Genomic DNA, 11,948 nt, shown 5'->3' with positions numbered 1-11,948 from the left:
ATCTCTAGAATACTGTCCAATGACAATAAAACACTCATTCTACTCAAGTGCAAATGGAATATTACCTAGGAAAGACCATAAGAGAAGTCTCAATAAAAATACAAATACTGAAAGCATACGGAATATGTTTTCTAATCACATGGAATTAGGTTAGAAATCACCAGAAGGAAATTAGGGAAATTCACATATATGTTATGATTAAACAACACAGTCATAAACTGCCAAGGGCTCCAAAAAAGAAATCATAAGATAAATTAGAACATACTCAGAGATTGATGAAAATGAAGACACAACATATAAAAACTTATAGCATGCAACAAAAGCAATGCTCAGAGAAAAATTTATAGCTATATATGCATGTGGTGAAATAGAAGAACAATTTCAAATCAATAACAAAATTCTACCTTGAGAATCTAGAAAAAAGAGTGTATTAAATGCAACCAATCAGGAGAAAGGACATTAGAGTGGAAATAAATGAAATAGAGACTAGAAAAATAATAAAGAATATCAAGAAACCAAAAACTTGGAATGCCTGGATGGCTCAGGGGTTGAGCCTTTGCCTTTGGCTCAGGGCATGATCCCAGAGTCCCAGGATCAAGTCCTATATTGGGATCCCTGCATGGAACCTGCTTTTCCCTCTGACTGTGTCTCTGCCACTCTCTCTCTCTCTGTCTCTCATGAATAAATAAATAAAATCTTAAAAAAAAAGAAAACAAAAACTTTGTCCTCAGTAAAATTGACAAATCTTAAGCTATATTATCTATAAAAAAAGAGAAAGGGATCAAGTCAGGAGTGAAAGAACAATTATAGGAGACTACTATGAACAACTGCATGCCAACAATTAGGTAATTCAGAAGGAATGGGAAAAAAAGAAATAAGTGGAAGAAATGGTCAAATAAATGCCTGGAAAGACAAAAACTACCAAACTGACTCAAGAAGAAATAGAAACTCTGAATAGATCTATGGCAAGTAAAGATATCTAATTAGTGATTTAAAAAATTATAAGAAAAAAAAATGTCCCAGATGGCCTGAATTCTATACCAAATAGTTAAAGAATTAACACCAATCCTTCACCACTTTTCTCAAAAATAGAAGAGAAAAATAACACGTTGATTTTATGGGGCCAGTATTACCCTGATAACAAAACAAGACAAAAATATCAAAACACTATGGACCAATATTTCTCATGAATATAGAGAAAAAAGCCTCAACAAAAACTAGCAAACCAAATCCAGTGGTTTATAAATGTATTATTATATACACTGAACAAGTTGGATTTATCTAGGGAGTCTAGGGTTGGTTCAGAACACAAAAATCAATGTAATATCATGGTAATAGGATAAAGGGGAAAAAACCCACATGGTTATCTTAATAGATATGTATAAAAATTTAGTGAAATCTAATGCCATTTCATGATAAAAAACCTACTCAGCAAACTAAAAATAAAAGAGAATTTCCTTAATCCATTAAAGGACATCTATGAAAAATCCCCAGCTAACATCATACTTAATGATGAAAAACTGAATTCTTTTTCCCTGTGATGAGGAAGAAGATTAGGATATCCAATCTTGCCACTTCTATTCAACATTTCAGTGGAGGTTCCAGACAGAGGAATGAAGGAAAAAATGAAATAAAAAGAATTCATATTGGAAAAAAGAGAATTAAAACTTTTTCTATTCACAGATCACACAATCTGACATATAAAAAAATCTTAGGAAATCCACTAAAAACTTGCCAGAATAATAAAAAAAGTTCAGCAAGACTGTAGGATACAAGGTCACCACTACCAAAGCAGCCATACTTCTTAACAGCAAGTACATAGCTCTCTGAACCTGAATTCATACAGTAAATACATGGAAAGGGTCTGGGAAAGAGCTGCATCTGGAGGAGGCTGGCCAGTTCTCTTCACCTCTCATGTTGAGATACAGAAAAGTTTCTTTAAGCCAAATGCAAGAAGTTTTAGATTTGAATGGATGATATCAACTGTAGCCTGAGATGAGTAAACGAATCTGCCAGTTTATTCTCTTAAAATGACAAGTAAAACCACTGAGAAGACCAGTGTTTGTGTGGACATGGTTTCCCAATGGGAATTGAACATAGGATATCAGCACATCAGCATGATGCTTGAGGGAGCTGAAACAGAGTGAGATCAAGTGGTTAACTCATTCAAATATGAGGCTGAAGAGGAAACAATTGTAATAGTGTTTAACTGATATTAGGTGGGAAGAAGTTGAGGGTGCAGAAAGAGCATGGGTTCCTGGAGGCTGAAACAAGAAGCGAGAAAGTGAGGGAGGCTGTCCCAGGCAAGAGGCTCTGAGAGAGAAAGCTGCCTACTTTCAGTTAGAACAGAGGCTAGGACAAAGAAGTAAAATGGAAATGTTAGGAGACCTCATAATGCCTGGTCATGGAGGCCCAGCAAGGGAGTTCAACATTGTCTAGAAAGCTGGGGAAGATAAATTATTTATCATGTTCCCTGCAGAGGAGGAGGCTCCAGACATCTGGCAGTGTGTGGTCTACAATGGAGGCTGGGTGGTATGATTGTAGGTTTATGGACTGAGTGTGCCTTGCCTGCAGTCGCTGTTCACCTGATCTCTGGGCCTGGGGTTAAATGTTGCAAATGCTCAATAATGTGAGTTAAATCTAAAGCTGAATTTCATACATTATCTGAAATATATACACTTAAATGTCCCTTCCATGTATTCACTGATTCTGTTCTAGACTTATCTTCCCTCTGGTATAAGTAAAAAATCTCGACCCTTAGATAAACATAGGCCTCCCAGATTCAATTTTTTCTTTGCTATTTACTAGCTATGACTAGGCTAAGTTAATCTCTTGGATCCTCTGGTTTTCTCTCTGAAGATGGGAATATAATACACTGCCTATTTTTTTTTCTGTCCCCATTCATCCCTCTGCTTCTCTCATATAAAGGCACTTGTGATTAATTTGGGTTTACCTGGATAATTCAGAATAAATTCTCCATCTCAAGATTCTTAATGTAATCACATCTACAAAGTCCTTTTTGTGATATAACATATTCATAGGTCCCAGGGATTAGGATATGGGCATCTTTGGGGCACCATTCAGTTCATCACAGTCACTTCTTCCATAATTTCTTTCATAATTTCATAAAGGATATAAATAGTCTTTCATAATTTCTACAATCCAACTAGCATTTATTGAATGACCCCCTCTGTTCTAGGTCTGTTTTTGAAGCTGGGGACACAGCAGAAAAAGACAGCCTCTGCCATAGAGCTGTCACAGTTCTGAGGGGAACACAGTCAGATAATTCTAATTTGCAGAATGAGTCTGGGAAAGACTTCTGCAAGTGTCTGAGAGATGAAACAGATATGGTCCTTGCCTTCAGGGTGATGATAATCCTATGGGGGAGAAAACGTGAACAAGTGTAGCTGGTGTGATTAGGAGTGCCAGCCCTGCTCCTACATAGAGCATAGTTTCACTGCTTTCCAGTGACTACTTGTTAAACCTCTCCTTTCATTGCAAAATAGCTATCTTAGCAGTATATCAAAGCGTTCAGAACTTTCCACTCACCAACCTTTGACTGATAAAGAGTCACATTATAGTTCTTCAAGATTCTATCATGTTCCTTTTAAAGCATCAGATTCACAAAATCCCCCCTTCCTTCCACTCAGTGCAGGCTGGGTGTGTGGCTCTGGCTTTGAGTGTGCTCAGGCTGTGGAGGAGAAATGGGCTATTCTCAGGCAACTCTCTCATTGTCTCATAGAGGGAGGGAGAACATATGCAGATGGCTCTGACTTACCTCCTCCTGCTCATGCATGGCAAGGTGTGAGGTCTACTGTTTTTCTCTTTGCCTTTGACTAACCATTGGGTCCTTTAGTGTGGGAGTATTTGCTTATTCTTTTGCAGACCATGGGACCCTCCCAATGGCTCAGGCTTGGCATCTTCCTCTTTGGTGAAGCCTCAGCAAAAGGCATTACCTTCACTCCAGCTTCTCATTGTCCAATGAGACAATGGTCTCTTTGTCCATTGGTAGCCTTCTGGGCTGGAATTCTGACAAGATGGCCAAAGTCCCTTTCCACGGGAAACAGTCTCTTCTCAGCTCTGCCATATTTCTCTTACCCTTTCATGTACCCTAGAAGTATCTGCTTCCCATTAGAGCAGGTCCTCAACTCTGAGTTAAGAGGTGATCTCCAGTTTAGACAGGTTCTTGTGCGTAGAGTGATGAGAGTCCTCAGAAACTGTCCTTGACACTTCCACCCTGGACTTACCTGAGGCAATAACTTCCTCCAAACCTAAACTGCCATTTGCACAGAAAACAGGTCTGAGGCCTAAGCACACTGTCTCTGGGTAGTGTCAAGTACTAGAGGTTCAGTTAGTAAGCCAAAGCAAGACAAACCTTCTTATTAGCCTCTCTCCAAAGGTATTAGGAGGAGTAAAAGCTACACATCAACAATACTTTCAATGTTCCCTTTTAAAATTCTCTATTTTATACTTTACCCTCTCCAGTGCTTTTTACTAACCATACCTACCCCCATATAAAACATAAAACTGCCTCCTTGTTGTCCATAGCCAGGGCACCCTGCTTCCTTTCCTCCCCCCACCTTCCAGTTCTGACCATGAACACTGACATAGCTTCCCTCAGGGTAGCTTCCTGTCTGATCCCCTCCCTTAAGCTGACTTTCTCCATCTTCCAAGTCTGTGTGATCAAATTTACACAACAGGTATTGGAGAGCAAGAGTCATTTGAAAGACCAGAGAAGGAAAGAAGGAAGGGATATTGGACTGGCACTTCCAGTATTTTCACAGGGGTTTGGGGGAAGGGAAAGTGTTTACAACCCACAGTGCTCATTTCATCTGTCTTGTGAGCAATAAGATACCTGTGGTAGAGAAGGTATATAAGATGAAGATACAGGTTATAATACAAGTTATCTACATATTGAAAGTATTTCATTAATATTGGGGTACCTGGGTGGTGCAGTCAGTTAAGCAGCTGACTCTTGATTTCAGCTCAAGTCATAATCTCAGGATTGTGAGATTGAGCCCCAAGTCCCATGTCAGTCTCTGGGCTCAGTACAGAGTCTGTTTGTCCCTCTCTCTCCCCCTCTGCCACTACTTCCTCTTTTCTTCCCTCTCCCCCTTCCTTCTTCTTTCTAAAATAAATAAATAAATAAGTAGGGGGTGGGGAAAGATGGCAGAAGAGTAGGGTCCCCAAATCACCTGTCCCCACCAATTTACCTAGATAACTTTTAAATCATCCTGAAACCTACGAATTCTGAGATTTAAAGAAAGAACAACTGGAAGGCTTTGCACTTCTAACAAGGCAGGAAGATGGAAAAAATTAATAAATAAAAAAGGATCCAGTGGGGAAGGGGCACCCCATGAGGAGCCAGGCTAAGGCTGGGCAGTGAAAACCTCCAGGACATGAAAGCTCCGACCAGGAGAAGGAGGAACTTTTAAAAATCCCCACTGGATTCTTCTCAGAGGGAAAGGTGCTCGCAGGGAACTCCGGCAGAATCCCAGGAAGGGCAGTGGGGCCTCTAGGTTCCCGGGGTCACTAAGAGAGGAAGTGCCCCCTGGGGAAGAGTGCACCACAGACCCTGGCCTAGAGCAGTTAAGGGCTGGAGCATGCACACAGCGGGGGCTCGGGCAGAAGCTCAGGCAGCGGATCCACGTGGAGGGGGCTGTACGGCTCGGGAGAGCAATTCCAACAGTGCAAGCCCCGGATCCCAGGGCGCCGGGGGACAGAGCCCCCAATCCTTTGCTCCTGCTGGGACAGGCGGAGGCTGAGAGGGCAAAGGGCAGCAAGGACGCTCCTGCCACCAGGCTCCCCTGAGCTGTGCAGATCAGTGCCTCTGCCACCAGAGCACCCAGGCCAGTGTGGACTAGGAGACAGCAGTGGTTACTGTGGGAGCTGAGTCCACGGCTGGAAAGCTGGCCACCACCAGTGTTGTTCCTCCTGGTGTCACCCTGTGCCTGGGACGGAGCAGGGCAGCCAGGGAACAGAGGCCTCACAGGAAAAACATCTCCCACTGAGCTGTGCACCTGGTGTGTGTGTGGTGGTGTTGGGGGGGGGGGGGGCGGGGCAGCTCTGCCAGGTGCACACACCTGAGAATCAGCACAGCAAGCCCCTCCCCCAGAAGACCAGCTGGAAGGACAGGGGAAGAGCAAGTTCTTGGCCAAGCAGCCCTTGAAAGCTCCAGGGGAAGTTGAGGGATTTACGGTACATAGAATGAGGATACTCCTTGATTTTTTTCTTTGCTTGTTTCTTATGTTTTGTTTTGTTTTTCTTCCTTTTTCCAGTACAACTCGTTTTTAGCCACTCTGTACTGAGCAACATGACTAGAAAGAAGAACTCACCACAAAAGAAAGAATCAGAATTAGTACTCTCAGCCACAGAGTTACAGAATTTGGATTATAATTCAATGTCAGAAAGCAAATTCAGAAGCACAATTACAAAGCTACTGGTGCCTCTGGAAAAAAGCATAAAGGAATCAAGAGACTTCGTGACAGCAAAATTTAGATCTAATCAGGCCGAAATTAAAAATCAATTAAATGAGATGCAATCCAAACCAGAGATCCTAAGGATGAGGGCTAATGACATAGAAGAAAGAGTGAATGACATAGAAGACAAGTTGATGGCAAGGAAGGAAGCTGAGGAAAAAAGACAAAAACAATTAAAAGACCATGAGGAACGGTTAAGGGAAATAAATGACAGCTTCTAAAGGAAAAATCTACATTTCATTGGCGTTCGAGAGGATGCCGAAAGGGACAGAGAACCAGATAGTATAATTGAACAAATCATAGCTGAGAACTTCCCTAATTTGGGGAGGGAAACATGCATTCAGATCCAGGAGATAAAGTGATCCCCCCCACCACCTAAAATCAATAAAAACTGTTCAACACCTTGACATTTAATAGTGAAACCTGCAAAATCCAAAGATAAAGAGAAAATCCTTAAAGCAGCAAGAGACAAGAGATCCCTAATTTATATGGGAAGATATACTAGATTAACAGCCGACCTTTCCACAAAGACCTGGCAGGCCAGAAAGGGCTGGCAGGATCTATTCAGGGTCCTAAATGAGAAGAGCATACAGCCAAGAAAACTTTATCCAGGCTCTCATTCAGAATAGAAGGAGAGATAAAGAGCTTCCAAGATAGGCAGAAACTGAAAGAATATGTGACCCCCAAACCAGCTCTGCAAGAAATATTAAGGGGGGCTCTGTAAAAGAAAGAGGAATCCCAAAGAAACAATCCACACAAACAGGGACTGAATAGGTAGTATGTTGACACTAAATTCATATCTTTCAATAGTAACTCTGAATGTGAATGGGCTTAATGATCCCATCAAAAGACCCAGGGTTTCAGACTGGATAAAAAACCAAGACCCATCTATTTGCTGTCTATAAGAGACTCATTTTAGAATTAACTACTCCTATAGCCTGAAAATAAAAGGTTGGAGAACCATTTACAATTGAAATGGTCCTCAAAAGAAAGCAGGGGTAGCAATCCTCATGTCAGATAAATTAAAGTTTATCCCAATGACTGTAGTAAGAGATGAAGAGGGACCTATATCATACTTAAAGGATCTATCCAACAGGAGACATAACAATCTTCAATATTTATGCCCCAAATGTGGGAGCTGCCAAGTATATCAATCAATTAATAACCAAAGTTAAGACATACTTAGATAGGAATAACTATAGTAGGAGATTTCAACACGGCACTTTCTGCAAATTACAGATATTCTAAGCACAATATCTCCAAGGAAAAAAGAGCTTTAAATGAAACTGGAACAGATGGATTTCACGGATATTTACAGAACTTAACATTGAAACACAACTGAATACACATTCTCCTCAAATGCACATGGAACTTTCCCCAGAATAGATCACATACAGGGTCACAAATCAGGACTCAACCAATACCAAAATATAGAGGATGTGGAGAAAGGGGAATCCTCTTGCTTGTTGGTGGGAATGTGAACAGGTGCAGCCACTCTGGAAAACTGTGTGGAGGTTTCTCAAAGAGTTAAAAATCCAACTGCTCTATGACCCAGCAATTGCCCTGCTGGGGATTTAGCCCAAAAATACAGATGCAGTGAAACGTTGGGACACCTGCACCCCAATGTTCATAGCGGCAATGTAAACAATAGCCAAACTGTGGAAGGAGCCTTGGTGTTCATCAAAAGATGAATTCTTCTGCACGTGGCTGTCCAATTTTCTTAGCATCTTTCATTGAACAGACGGTCCTTTTTCCAGTGGTTAGTCTTTTGTGCTTTGTTGAAATTTAGTTAGCATAGAGTTGAGGGCCCATTTCTGGGTTCTCTATTCTGTTCCATTGATCTATGTGTCTGTTTTTGAGCCAGTACCACACTGTCTTGCTGATCACAGCTTTGTAGTGTTCAAGGCAACTTGAAACCCAGAATTGTGATGTCCCGGCTCTAGTTTTCTTTTTCAATATTCGGGTTATTTGTTTTTTTTCTGATTCCACACAAATCTTAATATTATTTGTTCCAACTCTTTGAAGAAAGTCCATGGCATTTTGATAGGGATTGCATTAAATGTGCAAATTGCCCTGGGTTAGCATAGACGTTTTTACAATGTTAATTCTTCCAATCCATGAGCATGGAATATTTTTGCCTCTCTTTGTGTCTTCCTCAATTTCTTTCAGAAGTGTTCTGTAGTTTTTAGGATAGATGTCCTTTTCCTCTTTGGTTAGGTTTATTCCTAATTATCTTACATTTTGGAGTGCAATTGTAAATGAGATTGAGTTCTTCATTTCTATTTCTTCAGTCTCATTGTTAGTGTATAGAAATGTCACTGATTTCTGGGCGTTGTTTTTGTATCCTGCCACACTGCCGAATTGCTGTATGAGTTATAGCAATCTTGGGGTGGGGGCTTTTGGATTTTCTATATATAGTATCATGTGATCTGCGAAGAGGGAGAGATTGACTTCTTTTTTGCCAATTTGAGTGCTTTTTATTTCTTTTTGTTGCCTGATTGCTGAGGCTAGGACTTCTAGTACTATGTTGAATAGCAGTGGTGAGAGTGGATATCCCTGTCGTGTTCTTGAGCATATGGGAAGGGTTCTCAGTTTTTTCCCCCATTGAGAATGATATTTGCTGTGGGCTTTTCATAGATGGCTTTTAAGATGCTGAGGAATGTTCTCTCCCTGCCTAAACTCTGAAGTTTTAATCAGGAATGGATGCTGTATTTTGTCAAATGCTTTCTCTGCATCTATTGAGAGGATCATATGGTTCTTGTTTTTTCTCTTGTTGATATGATCTATCATGTTGAATGCTTTAGAGTGTTGAACCAACCTTGCATCCTGGGGATAAATCCCAGTTGGTCATGGTGAATAAACTTCTTAATGTAGTGATGGATCCTATTGGCTAGTATCTTGTTGAGAATTTTTGCACTGTGTACATCACGGATATTGGTCTATAACTCTCCTTTTTGGTGGGGTCTTTGTCTGGTTTTGGAATTAAGGTGATACCGGCCTCATAGAACAAGTTGGAAGTACTCTGTCTCTTCCCATCGTTCAGAGCAGCTTTAGTAGAATAGGTATTATTTCTTCTTTAAACGTTTGATAGAATTCCTCTGGTCGCGGACTTTTGTGTCTTGGGAAATTTTTGATGACTGCTTCAATTTCCTCCCTGGTTATTGGCCTGTTCAGTTTTTCTATTTCTTCCTGTTCCAGTTTTGGTAATTTGTGGTTTTCCAGAAATGCGTCCATTTCTTCAGGTTGCCTAATTTATTGGGTGTATAGCTGCTCATACATATGCTCATATTTTTTTCCATTGAAAAGCTTTTATTAAAAACCCCCGGGTTGGCGGTTGGGTGATGGGGAGGCTCAGTCCAGTTGCTTGGTCCGGGAGGCCTCGGTTGGCCGGAGCGCAGCTCCCGGACCCGGTAGGGACGCTGCTGAAGAGCGGCCCCGCTGCTGTGGTGTCTGCGCCTGTCTTGGCTTCATTCCCCTTGGGGAGTCCTGTTGGCCTCCCTTGGGAGTCGTGTGCCCCAAGGCGCGTCCGAGTGGGGCCGGGGTCCACGGGGTCTAACTTCGTCCTCCGGCCTGCCGCCTCCTAGCTCTGGGGCAGGGAGGCAGCTCCTCTCTGAGTTGATGGCGCCGCTCCCTGCTCTCTCCCCGGTCTGACCTGTCATACCCGCGGTCCCGGTCCCGGTCCCGGTCTCTCTCTCTGTCCACTTTGTCCTAACCACGTTCTCGATCTCTGTCGGACTCCCCGTGGCTCCGGCCTGATTTCTCGTGGCCACGCTCCAGCTTCTCCTCAGCATCTGCATTATTGCCCCTGAGTTTCTTGGCAGATTTGGTAAGGACGGAGTTGGGGTCATGCGGGGAGAGCCAGGACGCGAGGTCGGTGTCCACATTGCAGTAGAGGGGAGCCCGCAGGATGGGTCAAACACTGTAGCAGCGTGGTGGCAGGCCCTCCAAGCGGGTGGCCTCATAGTCCACAGGGTCATCATCGTGGTCCTCAGCAATAATCTCTTCCTCCGGTTGGGGCCCCAGATGTTTGAGGAGGCCTCTCTTGGCCAAGCGGGTCTGCAACGCAACAGGCAGCGGCATAGCGGATAACACGCAGACCTGCATCAATAGCTGGGTAGAGGAACCTACCAGGCAGGGGTGGGGCTACCAGAGGACGCTGCCTTCCCCCATCTCTGCCCATTTGTCCCTCCCTCCCTCGTTTTCCTTTAGCACCTCTGGTTCTGTTTGCTCGCTGGCCGCTGTGTTCATCCCAGGGGGTTCCCCTAGAAGTGGGGGCCTTTTTCTTCCATCCCTTGCGGCACAGGGTGGCTGTGCCCTGCCCCAGAGCACAGTCTCTGCCTGAGCCCACACACACAGGAGCCTGGCTAGGAGCACACCCTCGGCCCCTCCTTGTGTTGCCAATTTATTAACAACAAATAAACCGATTAAATGGAGACTATTAAAGAACTTTATTTAAAAAAAACATAAAAAAATACTTTTAAAAAATATTTTGTATTTCTTTGGTATTGGTTGTGATCTCCCCTTCTTCATTCATGATTTTATTCATTAGTCTTTAATCCTTTGTTTTTAATAAGGCTGGCTCATGGTTTATCTATCTTATTAATTCTTTCAAAGAACCAACTCCTGATTTTGTTGATCTGTTCCCCAGTTCTTCTGACCTCTATTTCATTGAGCTCTGATTGAATCTTTATTATCTCTCTTCTGCTGCTGGGTGTAGGTTTATTTGCTATTCTTTCTCCAGTTCCTTCAGATGCAAAGCTAGCTTGTGTATTTGAGTTTTTTTCCAATTTTTTTGAGGGATGCTTGAATTTTGATGTATTTCCCTCTTAGGACTGCTTTTGCTCTATCCCAAAGATTCTGAATAGTTGTATCTTCATTATCATTAGTTTCTATGAATTTTTAAAATTCTTCTTTAATTTCCTGGTTGGCCCATTCATCTTTTAGTAGGATGTTCTTTATCCTTCACGTGTTTGAGTTTCTTCCAAATTTCTTCTTGTGATTGAGTTCTAGTTTCAAAGCATTGTGGTCTGAAAATAGGCAGGAAACAATCCCAATCTTTCGGTATCAGTGGAGACTTGATTTGTGACCCAGTATGTGGTCTATTATGGAGAAAATTCCATGTGCACTTGAGAAGAATGTGTATTCATTTGCCTTCAGATGGAAAGTTCTGTAAATATCTGTGAAGTGCATCTGGTCCAGTGTATCATTTTAAGCCCTTGTTTCTTTGGTGATGTTGTGCTTAGAAGATCTATCATTTGGAGAAAGCGCCATGTTGAAATCTCCCAATATTAGTTTATTATTATTTAAGTATGTCTTTACTTTGGTTAATAATTGATTGATATACTTGCAGCTCTCACATTAGGGGCATAAATATTCATGATTGTTAGGTCTTCTTAGTAGATAGATTCTTTAAGTATGATATAGTGTCCTTCTTCATCTCTTACTACAGTCTTTGGGATAAACTTCAAT

General features: G+C 42.0%; 1 pseudogene; it reads right to left on the bottom strand.

Moving 5' to 3' along the window:
- Nucleotides 1-9,830: 9,830 nt before the first annotated feature.
- Nucleotides 9,831-10,560, bottom strand: LOC140612076 (polyglutamine-binding protein 1 pseudogene; annotated as a pseudogene).
- Nucleotides 10,561-11,948: the final 1,388 nt, after the last annotated feature.

Source organism: Canis lupus, chromosome 20, assembly GCF_048164855.1.
Source record: "Canis lupus baileyi chromosome 20, mCanLup2.hap1, whole genome shotgun sequence".
Taxonomy (NCBI): Eukaryota; Metazoa; Chordata; class Mammalia; order Carnivora; family Canidae; genus Canis; species Canis lupus.
This window is presented reverse-complemented; position numbering and strand designations above follow the sequence as displayed.